Genomic DNA, 11,297 nt, shown 5'->3' on the forward strand with positions numbered 1-11,297 from the left:
CCTTTTACTTTCCTACGTGACATTAGTGTACAGCGCTTTGTAGAGAGAACTTTCTAATGTGGGACAACACTAGAAGGTATTTTCTTACGTCTTGCCTGTAGTCAACAAGGGGCCTGCCCAGCTTGCTCAAGATTTTTGTCGCAGAGTGCCTCTCTCAGCGCTGCCTTGCAGCAGGGCAACCCAGAACCTGTGCACCATCACTCACACTCTGTCCCAACACCTTAAAACTCTCTGAGAGTATCTCTGCAGCAAAGCAGGACAGGAGGGTGATGGCCTGACTTCCACATTTCCTCCTGTCTAGGTTTTGCAGCTTAAGGGAATTTTTGTGTCCCTGACTGTCAGTGAGCCATCTTTTGTCAGCACTAATCAGCCCTGGAAACAATGGAGAGTATACAGTGTGTTAGGACTTGCACAGGTATCTGATGCAATCTAAATGTGAGACAGTCCTGTTGCATTACCTAATATGTCTAAATGAATGTCCCATAACCCATATTTTTATGCTGAGGAACTGCTGATTGCAGTAGCTGTTCATTACATATACCTATATGTCTACAGGTGATAATCCAGCAAATGAAGGACTTTTTAAACTGGCATATTTAATACACATTCTTCTTCCTTAAGGACACAAAGAATATTGAGTGACGTTCCAGCAAAGGGGGACTTGCCGTCAAGTCCAAAGGGTGAATTTCAGCAGAGTGGGGATGAACCGTGCACTGTCAGGGTCCTTTGCCTTGCAAAAGTGCTCATACATGTTTTAGCATAAATAAGAAACAAATCTTTCTTTTGAGCATCAGCCAAGAAGGGCCCAAGATTTTTGATAACCTAAAATAAAACTATTCAAAAATATGCTACACATTTTGAATGGTTTTCTTGGTATTTTTGTTTTCTTTTAAAGAGGAGAATGGATATAGCAGATTAAAAAAAAACCACATGGAGATAGATGGCTGTGCAATGAAATACTTAAAACATTCACTGACCCTTTATTAATATGCTTATTAAAGATCTAAATTTTGTAATGTTCCTATCTGGAATCAGCACTTTGCTTCTTGTTGTAGACAGAGTATTAAAAAAAACCCCAACAAATTAGGTATTTGATCATGGAGACAAAAGAGCAGAGAAAGTAGTGTGTGTGCACATTACAATTATATTATCAAGGCTTTCTGTAATGTTATTATAGGCTGTTCCAAGTTACCATGTATGAAAACAAACCACACTGATTCCAAGCCCCAAAATGAGAGAAGTTAGGGAAATATAATCAGTGCAGCTGTGGCAACAATACTATTGTTAAAGTACAGGGAAATTTCATAAACAGTGAGTAAGAAGTCAAGAAGGAAATAGTTGTAGACAAAATCATTGCTAGAAAACATGAAAGCAACTCTTTTTTTCCCATCCCATCCCCTCTCCACCCTGTGAAAAGATTATCCATGGAAGGGGAAAAAAGGGTGAGGTTGTGGGTGGTGTCCTACATAAGGCCATAACACACAAAAAGTATGTGTGCTCTTTTTCTCTTGGAAGAAGATGAGGAACAAAATGAGTCTGGAATTTCTTTTGGAACAGATACTGTACTTTCAGGTGCCATCTGTGGGCCATGCGTTGTATGAAATAAGTCTACGTTAAAAGAAGAATAAAAAAGATAAAGGACATTCGACAATCCATCATAGGCATTGCTTGCAGCATGACATAGATGTTCCCAAGCTGGTTTTAAACTGCCTAGCTGTAAGAACTAGTGGCACTTCAGCTTCTGTGCCAGCAATGTGTAACATAGGGCAGCAAATATTTCAACAAACACTAATTTATCCTGTTTCTTATTGACAAAGATACGGATGCCTTAGTCAAAAAAAAAAAAAAGAAATGCCACTGAGTCAACAGATATGCTTTGCAGTAGTTTTTTATTCACTTTTCTTTGGCATCATTAAGTTAAGAACTTCAGTGGCATTGCTCCTGCTTGACAGCACTGCAAAAGAATTGCTCAAAGTCTGATCCCCTGATAAATACCATTTCAAAAGAAATTGATGGTGCAACTCCCCTTAGCGTAAGAGAGGCCAGGCTTTAAGTGACGTGTTTTAAACTGCTTTCACAAGCCATTCAGTGATGTGACAGATGAAACCAAAAGAAGTAAAACTTGACTAATATATCTTTCAAATTTACATTTAATAAAAGATAATTTTCCATCTTCAGGGAAATTTACTTAATATGAGCTACAAACATGGAATGTGAGAGCAGGGGTTTCCTGATATCACCAAAACTACAGGTATATGAAAAGAGGTTCCCAGTCTAGCCAATTTTCACCTTTCATTTTTTACCAGTGCTTGGATCATACACTTCTGTTTAAAGCACTTCTAGACTGTAGCCCTGGAGTATGGCAGTGCTGCTCTTCTTCTCTGCCAAGATAAAAGAGATTTTCACTGTTTCTTTTGAAGTTTAGACTCTATTAAGCAGCAATATAACATTCACATTTTGGAAAAAAGGGTTCTTGTGAACTGGCAGGAAGCATAACATGACTTGCTGGTAATTATTTCCATGACATTAAGTTATTCCCTTTTGAGTTTTGCTTAAAATATATGTATTTGGTGCAGCTAGGAAAGTGTATTGAGCAAATGTGCATACTGATGAGTGACAATGAAATTTTAAAAGAAAGAACAGTGGCCGTTCCTTCAGATCACTTTGATATGATGCTGGCATTCCAGGCCAGATCCTTGAGGTGAGATCTGCAATGTCAGGTCGATACTGGAAGCTGAAAGATTACATGGAACTTAATCCTGTAGACAGTAAGAGGCATTCTCCATAAAGATTACTATATCTCTTACAATAAGGATCATACCACCATCCTTATCTAGCATCTTATCTTTTGCAGAATCAGGTTACCTCCCCCCCAGACAATTTACAAACTCCAATAAAATAATTTCAGCCCTTTGTGATTGTGCTTTCTCTCTACTACCTTCGGCATGTCCTCTGTCTTCTCCCTGCCAAAAATATTTCCTGTCCCCCAGACATATAAAACTGGCAGCGAAGAGGTTAGGTCAGCTGTGAGAGGATTTCCATGGAATCAATTAAAGCTTTCTGGCAGCAGGAAGGCAGACACTGTGGGATGTGATGGAGCTCACTTCACACAGAGTTTTAACCTCATCCAGTTTCTAAAAGTGCTCTTCAACCTCCAGCCCAGCACCTCCATTGCTACTACTGCCCAGAACTTTTGAACAAACAGTTCCCAGACAGACCAGGTGCGCAATGAGAGCTTTTTGCCTCCCTTTGGTAGGGAGGAACTGTTTGGGGTTCAGTGGAATCCCAGAGCAACAATTAACGCTACTAATTTTTCTGACATGAATATAAATGGCTTAGGGCCAGGCATAGCATCAATACCGTTATTGCCAACTACTAAAACCAAATAAATCAACTGCAATTTACTAGCATTCCTGACTCTTTTTCTGAATTAGATTAGTACATTTTGAGAGTTTTCAGAGAACATTTGAGAGGACTCAGCTGGACGAGGAACAAGAGTTGTTTCACTGACATGATTTATTTGGATTTTTAAAGTGCTTTTGACAGTATACCTCACAAGAGGCTAGTAAGGAAACTAAGAAGTTGTAGGGTGGGAGGTGTAGTTTTGTTTCGATCACAAAATGGATAAAAGAAAACAGAATAGAATAAAATGGTCAGTTATCAATATGGCAATGGTTAGCAGCAGAACACTGTAAGACTAACAGAATTTCACTATATTCATTAATGTTCTGGAAAAGGGCTTAATCAGCATGGTGGCAAGATCTGCCATGGAACTATTTTTTTTAGCAAGTAACATTTATTTAACTGAGCAGTTATTTAAGTTAGTCAAGACAAACCTAGGCAATTAGGCAGCACAATGGCAGAGGAAGTTCATGATGGAAAACTCAAAATAAGGTGTGTTGGAAGGATATTACTAATGCACATTGTTGGATTTTGAATTAACAGTAACCACCCAAGAAAATGACCTGTGTGTCACCTTGGAGAGCTTAATAAAAACATCTGCTTAATGTGGAAAGGCAATCAAAAATGAATGAAATATTACCATGAATAAAGAAAGGGGTGGGGTCCCACAGAACCTGCTCTGGCCAAGACTGCCCAGGATGTACAGTGAATCAGTACACTTTCTCACTCTGCTGTGCAGTTCCTCGGGTGAGTTGGTGGTCCCCTGGAGGAAAGTGTTGAGTACCTGTGACACCGCTTTCCATTCTCTCCCCCAGCTTTCTCCAAAAGGCCTTCCTGTTGCTGAGAACCAGCTGTTCATAGACTTTTGCTGCTGGAAAGAAACTGAGTTCATACATCAAGCCCACTGAAATCTAGCTGTTTAACAATATACAGCATTTCTAATGGTTTTAAACTAAAAGAGGGTAAGTTTAGACTTGATATGAGGACAAAATGTTTCACAATGAGGGTAGTAAAACACTGGCACAGGTTGCCCCGAGAGGTGGTAGATGCCCCATCCCTGGAAACACTCAAGGTCAGGTTGGATGGGGTTCTGAGCAACCTGATCTAGTTGAAGATGTCCCTGCGCATTGCAGGGGGGTTGGACTAGATGACCTGACCTCCAAAGATTCTATGATTCTGTGACTTCAAAACAGATTAATAACACTACACTCAAAAAAAAAAAAAAAAAAAAAATCAGGTTAGGAGAGTTATCTAGTTCAACTGTGTTGAAAATTGGTCCAAATGAAATGGCTAATACTCCCAATTATGGAGTCCAATATTTCTTTTGTTTTAATTCTCAAATGAATTAATAATTAAACAGTATATAGGCTCAAAAGCTAAGAATACTTACTATTTTGTGATAAAGAAAGATTATTTACCACAGGGCGGCAGGGCTTACTAATCTCTAAAAACCTAAGTTAAAAACATCAAGTATCCACAATACCCAATTAATCACCACGTTTTTTGTGTGGGAGTTCTTTGCACCTCCATATAAACATAATCCCATAATGGCAAAACATTCCATTGCCTCTAACTTAACACACTATTATTCAACATGTAAAATCTTATTCTCTTTGCAGTAAAGTGATACAGGGTGGGGACTGATAGAACCAGCCCTGCTCAAACTTACAGCATGAGGCAGAAAACAAACTTTGATTATATCTAACTGAAAATGTATTTTTATTCCTTATATAATCCACTTCACAGCATAGTAAATGTTCTGTACATGTCTGAAAACAAGTAAACGAAAGTAGTGCTGAACTGTAGTAAAACAAGAAAGCAGCTGATCAAAATGCATAGGGAAAAAAACAAAACCTTAAGATTATCTGTTTACAGATCTTGTGGGAAACAGAGATGCAGTGGAAAGAAAACCAGTGGGCAGATTCTTTCATTTGCCAGGATTGCTTTGTGACAGTCATACAGGTCAGGTTCAGGTATCTGGAGAGACACTCTGAAATATTTTGTCCCTTTAGCAAGGAAAGGCAGGGAGAGGGAAGAAGGAGGATGTTTGAATACATGGGGAGGAGAAGAACAGCGGTTAAGTTGTGAGAGCTTGGAGGAGGGAGTAGAATTAAACTGGCCTTTGACAAGAGGGAAAGAGACACTGGGAGATATTGGTGAGGTCTGGGCATAGGAGAAGAAATTGATAAACAGTCATTCTCATAAACTCAGAACTGGAACTGCCTGAAGCTGTAATTAAAGTGCTTAGCAGGAAAGCTGGGCTTAGACATTCCCAGTCTGCTGCATGTAGACAAGCAAGAGCTATGAGAGAAAGAAGAGCTGGACAACTGTCCAGTGAACATCAGCTAGGTCTTTCAGTAGCTGTACAAGGAAACTAAGTCTGGGATAAAAAAAATCCCATGGGAAGGCAAAGAGACTGTGACTGAGAGAGGAAACTGCAGAATATAGTCCTGAGTGGAACCAGGAATGACCAGGCATCATGTTGTTACTTTGGTAGAAAAATTTATTATTTCTGGTTGTGCTGGTTCACCCAGACAATGCTTAAGTCATCCTGCAATCAATTACTCTGTCAGTTTATGTAAGACAAAGCAGTACAGTGGATCTAAACTCCAATCCTGCTGCCAGAATACAGTACTTTTTTTCCAGTTCATTTGTTAAAAAGTTAAGAAGAAATAAAACATTACATGAGAATTATGCATTATGGTCATAAAGTCAAATGTTAACATTTATGAAAAGCCCAAACTAGAATTATTTATGCAACCTTAATTTGGCCACCACATACACAATCATAATATCATCTTTAAGTACATAGTCAAAGGGTTATTTATACACAAGATCCCATTTTTTTTTTCTGTGTAATGAGGAAACTTTAGCTACAGCAGCCGTCCAAGGCAAAGGGAGTCATAAGGCAGAGAACACAGTGTAAGAGAAAGAATGTCTTCACGGCTATCAGATACCGACCTGGAGGGTTCTCTTCTGGACTCTACAACTTCCCATGTAATAACAGACAGCTGACTTAAAATTTGTCTTTCCCAAATGATTAGTAAGCATATTCTCCATTTTCTAGGTGTCTGCCTTAGGCCTGATTTATAGAAATGCCTAAAGCTCAGGACCATATTTGACATGTATGGGACCTGTGCTTTGAGCACATTAAGCGGCAGATAATGCTTTACGTTCTGAAAAGATGTACTCCTAGGCATGCAAGATCTGACCCACACAGTCAGTGAAAACATTTGACCTTGACATCTTTGTGCTTCTGTTCTCTACCTATAATACTGTGTTCCCTGAGACTGTCTTGTGAAAATAATACCACAAATATTTGTGAAGCATTGATAACTGTAGGCATGAATATTAAACAAAAAGCCAGAAAGAAATGAGTAATTCAGTTTTTACATCATGCATCCAACAGTTTGCAATAAACAGGGCAAGAAATCACATACTGAAAAAAAACCCTATTATAGAAGCTCCATGCCTCTTCATTAACTGAAGACTGTCCACCCTATGTACTCAATGAGAAAGAGATTGCCCTGGCGAAAATAAAAAACAATGGTCTTTAATGTCATGATCTCAATGGATATACAAAAGGTGACCAAAAATTCTGACAGTCCCTTAGTTTGAGTCCTTTATGATTTTGCAATCCGACATGATCTTTTAAGACTTTTAGCTCAATTTTACATGTGAGATATCTGTAATAACTGGTTTTGTAACAAAGAACAATGGACACGATGCTGAGTGACTTGATCAACTATCAGCCCATTATTTGTATTCTGTTTTTCATTAAAATCACAGCAGACCCTGTGGCAAAGAAAACTCCCAAATTATTTATCTCAGAGCTCCTTGATCCTTCTCAATCCCTTCATTTGCATGGGTATGGGACAGAAATTGCAGTGGTTCCGCCAGTCTGAGAATGAATTATGACTATGTCTACAGTAATACTGCTAGACTTCTCTTCCAGGTTTCACTGACTTTCATATTACACAAGAGTCATGAACACTGTTTTGAGTTGCTCTTTTCTCTCCTAATATACTCTTCCCAGAACGTCTTGTGTGAAATTAACTTCCTTCCCCTTAAGGCACTGTGATGGGGGACTACACTGGAGATCTGCCTTGTCATCTTTCCTGTTCAATGTGTATTTGAGACTGTTGGGTGAGGGGGAGTAATAAGATCCACGTATTGTTTCTAGGATGTTATCACAATTTTATCACTTTTCTAAAAATCAATGCAGTAGCGTCTTGCCAAAAGTCTGGGGAAACTGCAGAAGGATGAAATCTTGCTGATTCATCCAGTGCAACTGGGATTAAACTGATGGCATTGTTGGGCATACAAACTGAATTGTAAAACCACTAAATCCTTCATTGTTTCACTATTTCTTAGTTATGTTTGCAAATCTGTGGTTTTGGTGGATACCAGCTGCTCTCTGATCATGCAGCAGAAGCTACCAAAAATGCTGTATTTTATGTGCTTGAAACATTACCTTTGATGGTGAAATTTGCCGTTAGGAAGGATCCTTGCTTTCATACTTCAGTACTGGATTACTTCAAAGTGAACTATACAGGGTGCAACCCAAAATCCTACAAAAACAGAATATCAAAAGAAGAACTCCTGTTGTTAGCAGCAATATATGCCCCTGGTGTTCCTTGCCGTGGAATGGTTTGTAATTGGAATATAAAAAATCCGGTTTGGCTCTAAGGTATGATAGTGAGTCCCGACTGCCTGGGTTCTTCTGGCCTAAACACATTGTCTCTTTGTGCCAAGTCACCAAAGGTTGTCTCAGTGGAAATATCTAACTAAATCCTTCTTGACTTGAACGACAGAAGGGTAGCCACAGAGTATCCTGTTAGCATGCCTCAGCTTTGGAATGGCCTGTTTTCCTCTTCTACTGACCTCCATCGTATGCTAGAAGCAGTATGCAGCTGGCTGCCAAAGGAGTGGAATTTCAAGGGAGATTTGGGACCTCACCTTTATTTGTATAATATATGGCACGGAGAGCCGGAGACTTTAAGAGTTTTCCTCTTCTGCTTTTCTATAAGTCTTAGTAAGCATAAATGTGAAAGATACCTGTGAAACAGAAAACTTCTGGCCTCTGCCACTACATGAGCATCCTCGGGCAATGGAAGATGCAAAAACAGTTTCATATTGCAACCCCATGGATGAAAAAAAAAGATTAAAGAAATCCTTCTATAGGGAGAGATTTCTACCACTGTAGAAATTTTTCTTTCCTGTCATTTCTTCCTTTGGACTGATAAAACCCTGCATAGTTGTGAGAACCTGCACTTGTTATGTCATCACTTATGAGAAATGTAGTAATTCCAAACTCATGTTTATAAAACTGTTACATCCCTTCAACATCTGTTTCCAATATATATTGAGAACTAGGTTTATCTTTGTTGTCTAGTGCAGTCTGGCAGTTTTACTTAGGATTAAAATCTCTGTTGAATATACCATTTTGCTGATCTGCTCTGAAATTTTAGACCAATACAATGAAGCTCACCTGGAAATGATATACCTTTGTTTTATAGCTAAGATACGCATCATTTTGAACTTAAAGTTCATTACACTGATTGACTAGAATATTTAATTATCATCCTTTCTATCCCTTTTTCTTCTGCTGTTTTCCTCTATTATGGTTATAGGGTCAGAATCCATTTTATGGTGGCTAAGCTGTCTTAGGCATATTTCCTACAACACTATGAAACAGTTATTTTAACCCTAAGTTAACCTTGTACAAAACAAGTACAGATTTGTCATTTCCTGTAAAATTATTTCAAAGTAAATAATATGTTGTAGAAATTAATGCAGGCTGGATGATCTGAGGTAAATTGAACAGGTCTGATCATGTGAGATTTTATACTACTGAAAGTTAAAAGAAAAAAAGCAATTTTGTCTTCAAATACTGACAGTTTTCATCATACTGATGGTTAGTATTTCCAAAAATGTTCAAAAATCACATTAATTTTAGCACTAGTTTTCTCTAGACAAGTGAAGTTTTAAAATAATATATTCATATGGGTATATTATTCCTTTCTTATCCCATCTTTTCATTTTATTTTTTCTTACCAGACACATTGTTACTGTGTGTTTGTCAGATTGGTTAGACTTGTGATCTCTATTGGACAAATAAGCAGAAAGGAAAAAGCGTTTGCTTCGACTGTCTGCACAAATATAGGCCTGAGGTTGAAAAGACAATTTATGTCATTTTTAAAAATCAGTCAAGGACAGCCAACATATTAACTGATGAAGGTTGCATGAGAAGCTCCAAGAAGTAGATTATCAGAGACAAATTCAGTAAGACTGAATTTGATTTAACATACTGTAACATACTGACATGATTACTTTTGTAACCACCTGGGATACGTTCTGACAGCTTTTCCTAGTTCTTATTCACTCCTTACTCAGGCAAAACTCCCACTAACTTGTCTCCCACGGTATTTTTCCTGACTAATATTTAAGTACACGATCTTTATGTCGTCTTGTATGGATCACACAGAACATCATCTTACTCATTTAGCTTCAGGAGACAGTGTATTTCATATTCAGAGACAGGCAGAGCTGTTACAGCCTAAACATGAAAAAGGATTAGAAACTTTATTACACTCATTACTACTTCACTGTGCAACTTTATACTTCCTTACATAACAATGTTTCTTTTAAAATGGAGAACTGCTTTCATTATACCATTCTGACAAATAAGTATATAACCATATGATGGCAGCAATATGCTTAAATATGTGCATTCCAATATGCAATATGTTTTAACTTGTCTGAAAAAGAAAGATACGACTCAAACCAGAGTTCTGAAGAGTAAAACTTGCAGCAGTCAAATATGACGTCCAAACTGAAGTTTTCACAATTTTTGACTACAAAATAAAGATTGGCTACAATTTTAGTTGCTGAGCACAATTCTGACGACTGTGGTCATTCCAAGCACATTTTCCCCTCCTTGAATGCATAGATAAGGATTTAACATCAAAATTTGCCTTACATATATGCAGTTCCCAGAGATCTTCAGGGGAGCCATGCATATGCAGGAAAGGATTAATAATTTTATTTCTTCGATATTAGATGCACATTGTTACCACAGTACATGTACTATATGCCATGAAATTACCTGTGCACTTCCCCTTCCACAGTTACTGCTGGAGGATTATAATGTGCAACAGTATTAAACTGAAATGATCTAGAGTAAGAAGACACTGGAAATTTTAATAGACTTTACTCAGTTGTCCTAGGTCTCTCCAAAATTTATTTTTTAACAGCTGATGAAAGTGAATGAATAATAAACATGAGCCAGAAGGGAAGGAGATTTTATAAATGTGCCATGCTTGATAAATTGTTTACAATTAGTTACCAGAGAATTCTTAAATTACAGATGGTATGAAAAATAGTGGTATATAAAATCTGTGTGGGCATACAATCATGTCTGTAAAGGTTGGATAAATAATTACAGCATTGGCGTAGAACAGCTTGCTTTGTCATTACCTGAAACTATAGTTTTCTCAGCTTATGAAGTATTTACCTGGCTTTTTCAGTAACCACGACAATGGATCATGGCTATCTAGCCTGTACACAAGAGAGGTATTTTAAGACTGAAAGTGTAAAAAACAATGGAGATACTCTCTGGCAGGGTAAGGGGACACTGGAAGCCTGTTCTCTTATCCCTCTGATAGTAATTTATACTAAGATTGTTCCCAGGGACAGTTTTGCTGAAAATTTAGTGAGCATACATTTCTATCCAGTGAATTTAAGCTCTTAAGATTTCATGGGGGAAAAATGTTCCAGGGAAAGGAAGTAGCATGCCTATAATTTGGACAATGAGGTATTCTTCAAATAAATACAAATAAGGTCAATCAAGGGAATGTCTAAATAAAACTTGGGCTCCCTTTAAACTTTAGTTG

Source organism: Phaethon aethereus (assembly GCF_964289735.1).
Source record: "Phaethon aethereus genome assembly, chromosome: 1".
NCBI lineage: Eukaryota > Metazoa > Chordata > Aves > Phaethontiformes > Phaethontidae > Phaethon > Phaethon aethereus.